General features: G+C 40.8%; 1 long non-coding RNA gene across 1 annotated transcript; it reads left to right on the top strand.

Annotated features, from left to right (window-relative positions):
* On the top strand, nucleotides 1-884 carry LOC110343178. Its single transcript, XR_002385372.2, has 2 exons — nucleotides 1-246; nucleotides 698-884. It is a non-coding gene; the product is annotated as an uncharacterized LOC110343178 (long non-coding RNA).
* Nucleotides 885-11958: the final 11074 nt, after the last annotated feature.

The raw sequence follows: 11958 nt of genomic DNA, 5'->3' as shown, positions 1-11958 counted from the left end.
TGGTAGTCCTTGGCTCCGGAGCTCCAGGATACCTTTCCACCTGAGCTGTATAACACTCAGTGCTCTGTGACTCCTGAGTGTCAGAATACCTGACCCATCCGGATCCGCCAGAAATGCCTAGGAGGCCGAGTAGCTCCCTCTCTCTTCCTGCTGCCTGCCATTCCAGATGTGGAACTCCCAGCTACCTCTCTAGCACCGTGTCTACTTGTGTCCCACCGTGATGACAGTGAACTAAACCTCTGAACTGTAAGTCAACCCCAGTTAAATGCTTTCTTTTGTAAGAGTTAGCATGGTCCTATTGTCTCTTTACAGCAGTAGAAGCCCTAACTAAGACAATTACTGAGCATTGGTTCTGTCCACAGTGGGATGCTAAGGAGAGTTTTGAACTAAACCTTGCTCTCAGGGGCAACACATTTGAAGACTGATCTAGCTTCTTTTCTGTATGAACTGTCTTGGGTGAGTGAACGGTTAAGATAAGTTTCTTGACATAGGTTTGCAAGGATAAAAAGCTTATTTTTCTGCCTGTCCCTGATATCAAATAATGTTCTAGAAAAAAAATAACATTGGTCTTCGACTTCAGGTTTGTTTATCACACCATCATACACACACACACACACACACACACACACACATAGTGGCAGCAACTTAATAACTTTATATTTAATCTGTTCTGATAATATTTTTCCCTTCTTTACAGAATGGCTCTGGGAACTTTATGTGATAAATAATGGCCTGTCAGATTGGATTTTCACTTAATCTTGGGGAAAGGCTTTCTGATAAAGTGTGAAAGGCCAGTGGATGTAACTTCAGTCATCACCCCATCCCTGAAACTCAGTGTAACCCGACATTTATCCACTTGATAAATAAACTTTCAGAGAATAGCATTTCTTCACCTTCACTGTACCAAGTAGTTATCTTACTATTCTGCTCATCTGAGAAAAACGTTCATTTCCCTGGTCTCTATTTCCTGTCTTCTTAACTAATTACTGGGTAGAACCTACAGTTCTCCATGTAAATCATCCCCTATCCATCCCCCAAATTCATCTGATAAATTTTAATTCTCTCCATACACTGTTTCTTGACTTGAGGTACTTACATAGGGCAATAAAATGTAGTATGAATTCCCTACATAATTAGTATTTTTCTTAGGGATGATCTGACTTCATCCAAATCCCATCTGTTGGATGTGGACAAGATGAATGAGAACTGTTTAGTCCACATCGCTCTCCCTATGTGTGTATAGGCATGCTCATGTGCCGCATATGTACACACATTTATGTAGGAGTCAGATGACAACTTTTGGTAGTATGCATCGCTATCGTTATTATTATTACTATTATTGTTATTGGAGATAGCTCCTCTCACTGTCTTGGACCTCACAAAGCTGCTTAAGCTTGATGGCCAGTGAGCCCCAGGGATGGTCCTGTCTCTCCTCATCCACTCTGTGATTACAAGCATGCACTATGCACTACCGCACCCAGTTTTTTTTCCCCACATAGGTTTTGGGGATTGAGCTCAGCTGTGTATATTTAACACTATAGAGCAATTACTGGCTAAGCCATATTCCTGGTTCTAGTCTATATTATAATTAAGGGCAATTTATGATTGCCATGTAAAATAATAGGATAAGAGGGTCTGGGATGAGACAGATGATATTTTGATATTTACATATGACTTTCCCCATGTAGCTCTTGAAGTAGTGACATAAAAAGAGTTAGTAATAGCTTGAACTATTTAAGGGAACTTAGTAAAAGACATATAAGGAAAGCAGATGAGTAGAGAACTAGTCACAAAAGATAGCCCTGAAAGGAAAGACAATGTGTGCAGTGATAAAGGAACTTGGGCTGGTTGTGAGAAACATTGTTTCCATGGAGACTAATCCTATAAAGCACAGCATGTTGGGAGGAGCACCGGATGTCTTTCAGTGTAAGGCAACTATTTATTTCAAGCGTGGAAGTGGCAGGGGAGTGGTCTGGAGAGCAGGATCATTGTTGAAGAAGGCTAGAACAGCCTAGTGAAAACAGAGGCTTTCACTTAGGGTCCTAGGCAAGGGTGGTCCCTGGAGTGTTAGATGGAGGGTTGATGCGGAAGTCTGTCTTTGGGATCCGGATTCACATTGGGGGGGGGGATGGGGGGGGAGAAAGAACTGTGTCCAGCTCAGGGTCCCTGGTGCAAGGACGTGTGGTATAGGAGGAAGCAAAACTCCAAGCCTCACTCACTAGATCTCAACACCTGTAACAGAGTTTTAATCTAATGCTTTTTTTTTCTGATTTAAAGGCATGCTGGGTCGTGGTGGTGCACGCCTTTAATCCCAGCACTCAGGGAGGCAGAGGCAGGCAGATCTCTGTGAGTTGGAGGCTGGCCTGGTCTAGAGAGTGAGTTCTAGGACAGCCGGAGCAACACGGAGAAAACCTGTCTCGAAAAATCAAAATAAATAAATAAATAAATAAAAATAAAGAAAGCATAGAATAAACCCTTAAAGGGAACTTGGAAAGTATCAGACAGCACAAAGGGAAAACAAAACCAGCCATAGCCTTACACCAGAGAATAGTTACTTTTACCAGAGTATACTGCCGATGCACTTATTTTCCAATCAGTCTACCCACTTACTTTTTATTTATTTTTGTCCTTTATTTTTTTATTTAAAATTTTAATTCATTTTTACACACTAACCACAGTTCCCCCTCTCTCTCCTCCTCCCACTGCCCTTCACTTCCCCCAACAACTCTGCCCCCTCATTCAACAAAATCTGCTACATTAAGTTGAGGCAGTACCAAGCCCCTCCCCCACTGCATCAAGGCTGAGCAAGGCAACTCAGCATGGGGAATCATCTATTTACTTTTTTTTTTTTTTTTTGGTTTTACGAGACAGGGTTTCTCTGTATTGTTTTGGAGGCTGTCCAGCCTGGCCTCGAACTCACAGAGATCCACCTGCCTCTGCCTCCTGAGTGCTGGGATTAAAGGCATGCACCACCACTGCCCGGCTACCTATTTACTTTTAATATTTGGGATTTGACAGAATCTCATCAACCACCGTAACAACCTTTATTTTTATAAAAATCACCTTGTCCTACCACCTTCCCCTCTCCCCCCATGCTCCCAATTTTTTTCAGGAGCTCTTGTCCCTTTCCCCTTCGTCAGATGGCTATGCATTGTCACGATTGTCTCCCTTTTGAATTTTTTTGGTTTTGGTTTTGGTTTTTTGAGCCAGGGTAAAACTGTGTAGCATTGGAGCCTTTCCTGGAACTCACTCTGTAGACCAGGCTGGCCTCAAACTCACAGAAATCTGCCTGCCTCTACCTATCCGGTACTGGAATTAAAGGCGTGGACTACCATTGCCCAGCCATCCCTTTTGACTTTTAATTGAAACGTTTTTCCACCACTAACAATCATACTGGCACCTGAATGACTCTTACCATATAAAGTAACTTTCATAGGTAAAAGGAGATTCATCACCTAATTGTTCTTTTTTTTTAAAGATTTATTTATTTATCTATTATACAGTGTTGTGTCTGCATATACACCTGCAGGCCAGAAGAGGGCACCAGATCTCACTACAGATGGTTGTGAGCCACCATGTGGTTGCTGGGAATTGAGCTCAGGACCTTTGGAAGAGCAACCAGTGCTCTTAACCTCTGAGCCATTTCTCCATCCCCTAATTGTTCTTAAGTTACTGAACTTCTTAAAAGAGATAAACCCAACTTTCTTTCTTCCTTCCTCTCTTTCTTTCTTTCTTTCTTCTTCTATTAGACCATTGTAAGAGATTATTATATTTTTAAATCCCAATCTCTACCTTTCAGTGTTAATGTAGAAATATGGTTGGTTTTGTGTATTGGTTTTCTATCCTATGATCTTACCAAATTCACTTGTTTGATTTTTTTTTTGCTTTTTTTTAACTTTAATTAGAAACAAGCTTGCTTTACATGTCAATCCCAGCTCCCTCTCCCACCCCTCCTGCCCTGTCTCCCCAGCTCCTCTCCTAATGGAGCATTACTGTTTTTAGTTAGGAATTTGTGTCACAGTCCTGTGGGGATGTGAGGATAATCTAGTCTCCTGTGGTCCCCTTTATAAGGGTTTGGAATGCATTGGTGTTCTTAATTTCATCAACCATTCTGCTAGGCTAGTTGGTTTTTAATTATTTTGTTTCTTAGTTACTTAGGGTCTGAAATTCTTCTGGAGTAGTTTACTTACAACCAGAATTGAATTAGATTTTTTTTCTGAATTATCAGGGCAAAAGTTATATCCTTTATAGTATGAATTTTCAAGTGTATGATAGAATAGCCATCTGTGTCTACCTTCTTCCTTTTTTCCTCCTCACCCTTCACCTTCTCTTGTTTTCATTACTGATGTCACCTGCAGGCACATGTTTTTCAATGTTTGTCATTTTCCTTCTAATACTTGAATCTCTCCAATATGGCCAGTAAGTGCCCCTTTAAATTGGGTCTACTGTTCTTTTAACATAAAGTGTCCCTTGGAACTTTACTTTCTGGTACAAGATGTTTCAGGTTCAATGTTGCTTTGTTTCTGGTCCAGGTCTAAAAATCAATTAATTAATGCTTGGTTCCTTTGTACTCTTCTTGACTTTGATTTGGATGTTACGGAGGGGAGATAACTTTCCTCTATACTATGAAGTGATTCCAAGGACCTTATTATTTTCCCTACTCTCTATATTAGTAGGCATCATTAGTGCCAAGATCCCTGTTTCTAATCTTTTGTTAAACATGGCATCTAAGCCATGCATCCTAGAGAAATGAAGACGCTTTCAGAAATGTCCACATCTTCAATAGAACAGAGTTGGTGAACTTCTACTTGTATAAAGTCTTCAGGAACATGGTGGGATTCTGACTCTGACATGGTGGGAAAGGTAATCCCAAGGCTATGTGACAATTTTATGCTTATCTTACACGAATGAGAGAATAAAGGTGTATAAACTTAGTGTGGCTAGGCCTCTGGGGGATTGAGGAAAGCAGTTTTCTTTTATTTCCCAGGACCTTTTCTGAACCAATAAACACTTGTTGAAGTTCACGCACACACACACACACACACACACACACACACACACACATTCTAAATTTATAAAAACAAAAGCGTATTGCCTGGGTTAAGTTGCCTTATAGTTCATGATAATCTCTTGGTAGCCACAGATGTGATAGGTACTGAAGACACAGAAAAGGGATATATGTTTCAGACTATGTATGTAAAGAGAGGTAAATGTAGTGAATTTGGCATACAGACAGTGTATGCATGTGGTGTTTACATGTGTGTGTGTGTGTATGTATGTGTGTGTGTGTGTATGTGTGTGTTCATGCATGCACTGAGATTCTTAGAAGAAATGAGCCCTGTCCACTGAGGTCTCAAAGGATTTATGAACGTGAGGCAGGGAATGATTTATGGCCCAAGTATTTAGGCTGCACACTGAAAGGCAGAGCTATGTTCACCAGTTCGTTTTTTCCCATGTCCTAAAAGTTGTATAAACGTCTCTTTCTTGAGGTTTTCTTGGCCTGTGGCAGAGAGCAGGCTCCCTGTTTCATGCTCTCTCTGTGTAGCGAGGGTAGACAACACGAGCGGAGATCCTCCCACGCACTTTATGATTCTTCGACCCACGTTACCCCTGCGTGGCAATGGGCCGAGGTTGACTGGCTAGCTGCCAGAATTCTGAGCTTTTCGAGTTGCGTAGGCTGCATTGTATTTCTCCGTCCGCTGCAATTTCCCCATTTCATTACTTTTCAAATCAACAGTTGCAGGCCAATGATAAATCTCTGTGTCACCCAGCATCGCATTTCCTGGTAAATGGTTGTTTCTAAAATCTCTTTAAGACTATCCCTCAGAATGTGAGTGGTTGGGAAACGGTTACTGTATGTCTCTTCTAATGCACACAGGCATCACCACGTGATGCCTTTGGTGATGTGCGCGTGGCGATTCTCCAGAGGAGTCTGGGAGGACAGCTGGACTCTGAGGGGAGGTCTGCCGAGCTTGGAAGTGGTTCGCTGAGGTCCCAGCAAGCTCCCTCCCTTCCTCCCTCCTTCCCTCCTCCCTCCCATGGCTGGCATGCACATAATGGGAATCTGTTAAATCTTTCAATTCCCATCACACAAAAGCAGCTCCACTTGGAGTAGTGAAAAAAACAATTTTTAACATTTAAAAAAAGATTTGACTGCCATTTCTTCAGTGTTTACTGAAAGTACTTCCACAGGTGAGAACAGCTAAAAGAAGACATGGTATTTCCCTTAAAGGAAATTTCTACTTTGGAGAGGAACAGATACGTACATGGTGGTACTCCAGGCAAAACCTTTTGACTAGTTCAGTTCATATTGGGACTGGGGAGTTACTGTGCTTTTGCTACCAAGCCTTCACAGACATGACCCTAACATTTTAGGAAGGACAATCAGGCTTCCTTATGGTTCTGGACTTTTTTGGGGGATGGGTGGGTAATGAGCTAGATCGGGAATGAGAGGAACAGGATGTCACTATAGTCCTTTCAGGTCACAGGGGCTTGCTGGATGTAAGTGACAAGGTAGGATTTTGTAACAGAAAAGACAAAGATGAATGCAAGAAAGTGTTTCTTGTATGGAGGTTGTAGGTCATCAAGAAACAGAAAGTCAAGAATCCACCAGTGACTGACAGATCTAAGAGAGGCTAAATGCTGACACAGTCAGGATGCTTTGACCTGTAAGTCCATGTTTTGAAACAGCTAGGAACTTCCTACTGGCTTTAATTTTCCTGCCAGCCAAGGGAATTAATGGCGTGACCTTGCAAACAAAATGAAATGACGAAGATAACACATGTCTGCCTAGCCTTTTGTACCTACAACAGCCACATCTGCCTTGAGAATGCTTCTGTGATTGTTCATGACCTGACCACAGTTCATACATATTAACCAAAATAATTGGTGTTTATATAAGCTTAAACATAAAATAACTAAGAGGACTGTAAACCAAACATAATTGTCATTCCTGTCTGGAAAATTCTGCCAAGAGCATTGCAAGAACTAAGATGTCACCAGGCCACTCCAAATCCCTCACTGATGTGGCCCTGACTCCCCCACCTTGGGCATTGATGTAATTGTGGTTTTGTCTTTAGAAAGCCTGTACCTCTGAATTTGGGCACCATGAGATTTCTCAGACGCAAGAGCCTGCTCTTGGTCTGACCCATTAATAAAAGAACCTAAAGCTTTTAATTGGTTTAATCAGCAAGGTTGTCAATAACTATCTCTCTTGGATCATTTCATAAAGTAGTGCTGTGACTGCATTGTCCAGCAAGGGTAAATGAATAGCAGAAGCAAATCCTAATCTCTGTTGCACAACATGGAGAGCACAGCAACCCAGGGATAAGTGCTGAGCTCAGTAGTAGCCCAAGAAAAATGGCCTCTTGGCACCATATTATTCTGTCGGGAGAGAAAACAAATCTGCCTGTCATGTCTGTTCTTATGAATCTGTGTAAAAGTGTTATGAGGGAGGGAGACTCAGTGTCATCAACCCTTAGTGCAATTACTTTAAGTATTGGCTAGAGTTTTACCATAAATTACACTGCCCTCAAATTTATAGGCTTTAAGGAACTGATGTAACGGATATTGAACATTGGAAAAGAACCATGTCTGGGTGTGCTGATGCAGAACTTTTTTTCCACTGATTCTCAAAGAGCCATTCTCTTCCTCTGAATCATAGAAGTGTTAATAATTCATTTGTATTGTCTTTCCTCTTTCCGTTTCTATGATACTTGCTTAGTCCTGAGGAAGGCCATATATGAGATGTAATCTATAGCCCTGGTTCTTTTGGCTTGGAGGAGGAGAAATTTTTAACTCCCTGGCAAGCCCGGATAGAGCTTTAAAAAGACTAGAGAAGAGGAAGGTTGCCCTTTCCCTGAACATGGGAAAATGTTAGCCCCAGAAAGGGGAAGACTTCCAAGAGGACATGTTAATGAGTGGCGTGTAGATAATTGTGGGCAAGTCCTTTTTACTTGTAGGAGAGACAAGAGTTGTCTCTTCAATGCCCATTTCCAGTTAAAAGCACAGTCATTCTAAAAGCAGGCTTCAGGGCATTCCAGAATAGTCAAATGTTCAAGCACCTACCTTATTTTATGGAAAATGATGATATACATGGGTATACAGCACATAATACATACATACATGCATGCATGCATATATACATAGATACATGTATACTTGTACATATTTGAAACAGGGTCTCATGTAGCCTATGCTGGCCTCAATTCAGTATGTATCTGAAGATGACAGTGAACTTTTGGTGCTCCTACCTCTGTCTCTAGGATCTGGCATTGAAGGAGTATGCACCCATGCCAATTTTATGTGGTAGTGGGGATCCAACCAGGGCTTTCTGAATACCTGACAAGCACTCTCCCAACAGCTAAATCTTTAGCCTGAAATAATAAGATTTAAGTAAAGTAATATATTAGATCTGTACTGTAAATGTGAGTCCAGGTTTAAGAAGACTCTTTTAAATTAACTTATTTTTGGAATCTATAGGGAAGATGAACTGAGCTTATACTGTTCCTTGGTGGGATGACTTTGCCAGATTGCAAATATATAAATGCAGGTCAAATCATTTTAAAGGATCAGGGGAGAATTGACAAGCTGATGCTTTGCTTAAGTATCAGCTCCCTCCTCTGTCCCCAAACAAACAAATAATAACATAAAAAGAAAAGGGAAAACATACCTTAGTTAGTCATTTGATTCTTGGAAGCAACCACATTTCATTCACTGAATTAATAACATTTTATTATGCAAAACTATGTTCCAATCAAATTGAAGTACCTGGGCATTCTTGGTACAGTTGCCTAGCGTCAAGGCTAGTTCACTTATCCACTGTCAAGACTGCTTGACAGGTATTACTATTTATGGGATAATTTAGAAGTAAGAGAGCATCAGGGGCCCGTGGGGAAGGGAGTACCAGCATGCTGGTGTTGACGGAAGTTTCTGTGCCTCCCAGTCCACAGACATTTAGTCCCAAATGAACACACAGAGACTTTTATTAATTATAAACTGTGACCGGTGGTTCAGGCTTCTTATTGGCTAGCACTTTCTTAATTATCTATACATTTCTATTAATCTGTATATCTTCACATGGCCTTACTTTACAGCGATACCCAGACCTCTTTCTTCCTCAGCAGCTATGTGGCGTCTCTCTGGTGACTCAATCACTCTCTGCATCCTTGTCTCAGAATTCTCCTAGTCTGGTAGCTCTGCCTGTACTCCTGCCTGTCTACATCCTGTATGTCCATTGACTGAAAGCTTTATTCATCAACCAATAAGAGGAACATATCCACAATGTACAGAAGGACATCCCCCATCATGCTAGAAAGGTCAAGTGTGTAATTGGAAAAGAGCAGTAGGGAACAGAATAGGGGATGGAGTGAATAACCCTTAATAGTTTGATGGGCCTGGGTGGTGTTCTTTGTTGTTTCAGAATCCAACACCAGAGCAGGGAGAAGTGCTTGGGGATAAAGGGAGAGATTTCTGGGATTCTGTTCTTACTTAGAAAGTACACAGGATGCTGTCGTGGACCTGTGAGTTATTTTTGATGGTTTGAAGACTGTAAGAAAATTATGCATTCATTCAAAATAATGTCACATAGACTAGAATACCAAGTGTCTGCTTTGGGCTGAGATTATGTAAGTTCATTGTTATAATAAAATTTGTCACCATCTATTCAGACTTCTGACAGTTGGCAGCTGTATTTGTTAGATTAGTGACAAGGGAAAATGAGGTATTTCTTAGTGTGTTATCTTTGTAGACAAAAATCTTCCAAATGATGAGGCCTTTAGGAGGAAATGAAAGGGTGAAATAGTTGGTGATTAGGAGGGAAGATTCCCTCTCTGATGGGTCTCTTGCTTTTCTGCTATACCTTGGGGCTTCATAAATCCTTCATGACTATATAACAAATGCAATCTTCATTATTTTATAAGACAAAATGGTCTTGGTCTTTCTGAATAGAGACATATCTCATGTAAACAAATACAAGAAAAGGCAACCTAAGATAAGTGGTATTTGCTAACCATCAATAAGATTATTTTTACCTATTTTTATATGATTTAAAGGAGTTTACTTTTTACCATTGGCCACATAAGATGAGTGAAGGGATAACCTGCCTCAATTTTAAAATTTTGGTCTGGGAAATAAGAATCTTGGGATCCCTAATTGGCTCTTGGCTGCTTCTTATGAAAACAAGATATCTCTTTTTTAAATCCCTCCCAGATTCTCCCCAACTCTCTGTCCTCCAAAATCACTCCCTTTCTTGCTTCCTCTCATAGAAAACAAGCAGGCATCTAAAAAAAGAGAAAAGAATAATAAAATAAGACAAAGACAAACAAACCTGATAGAACAAAACACATGAACCAAAAACAGAGTCAAAAAAGAAGCACCAAAAAAAAACCATATAGATATAAACACGCACACTCACACACACACCCTGGGACACATATAAATAAATCCCTTAAAATCAGAAACCATAATTTATACGTAAAAGACATGTAGGGTAAGAAAAAAATAGGGAAAAAGCTAGACAAAACATGGAAAAACAACAACAACAAAAAATCTTCCCAAATACCCATGAGTTCATTTTCTGGTGGCCCCTTATTGCTAGGCGTGGTTTGTACTCACTGAGACTGCTGGAGAAAACTAATTTTTCATTCACATGTGGTTTTCATTGGAGACTTCTTTTGAGTTGGTGATGGGGGCTTGTGGAACCCACTAGGACCAGACCTGTGCAGGCACTGTGCACACTGCCACAGTCTCTGCGAGTTCAGATGTGCGTCAACACTGCTGTGTTAAAGTGTCATAGTGTCCTCCATCCCCTCTAGCTCTTAACAAAACTTATACCTTCTCTTCTACAGGGTTCCATAAGCTGTGAGGAGCCATTCAATTTAGGCCAAATGTTCCAAGGTCTCTTGTTCTCTGTACATTTTCCAGTTCTCGGTCTCTGTATTTGTTCCCATCTACTGAAGGAGGAAGCTTCTCTGAGTATGACTGAGCAAGACAGTGACATATGGGTATTGCAGAATGTCAACATGAGTCATTTTGTTGCTGTGTTCCTTTCACACAGTGGTTCTCAACATTTCTAATGCTGTTACCCTTTAACAAAGTTCCCCGTGTTGTGGTGTCCCCCAATTGTAATATTACTTTGTTGTTACTTTATAACTGTAATTTTGCTACTACTATGAATCATAATGTAAATATCTGATATGCAGGCTATCTGATATTTGACCCTGTGGGACTTATGACTCATTGGTTGAGAATCACTGCTTTAGCGGAACAGTAGTATTTGGTTTTCCCCCTAGGCCCCTGGCCTATCCAGTTCAGGTTCTTGGCCACCTGAGCAATGTCAGGTATGGGCTCCATCTTGTGGAGTAGGTCTTAAATCCAATTAGACATTGGTTGGTTAGTCCCATAAGTTTTGAATCATTATTGTACCAGTACATCTTGCAGGCAGGAAGCCATTGCAGATAGAAGGTTTTGTCGCTGAGTTGGTATTCGCCTTTCTTCTTTGGTACTATGCAAAGTACCTTGAAGTATCATGAACACTAGTGGGGTAAAGGCTCTAGTTAGACACCAAGCCAACTTCTCCCTGTTCAATGTGTTATGTAGGTGTTGTCTTCAGCACTAGGACCTTACCATGAGTTTATAGAAAGAAACCTATGCCTTGACAATATCTTGGATGGTTTGAGAGTTCCTGTGGGGACCCTTTGGCCAACAACTTGATTAGATATAACCCATTCTTGGAATTTGAGATTTCATTTGGTGGCTAAATACGTCCAGTCGAGTGACTATGTTTCCCCTGTTATTTGGTGATTCCATTTAGGTCACCTAAATGCATATGTATATATTTATGTATATATTTTATGTATATATATGTATGTATTTTAGGAAGCTTCTACTATGTTAGGTTTCCATACAACACCTCAAATGGCCCTTAGTTTCTGCTGTCCCTCCCCATATTCTGACCCT

Source organism: Mesocricetus auratus, unplaced genomic scaffold, assembly GCF_017639785.1.
Source record: "Mesocricetus auratus isolate SY011 unplaced genomic scaffold, BCM_Maur_2.0 Super-Scaffold_100019, whole genome shotgun sequence".
In the NCBI taxonomy this organism is placed as follows: domain Eukaryota; kingdom Metazoa; phylum Chordata; class Mammalia; order Rodentia; family Cricetidae; genus Mesocricetus; species Mesocricetus auratus.
This window is presented reverse-complemented; position numbering and strand designations above follow the sequence as displayed.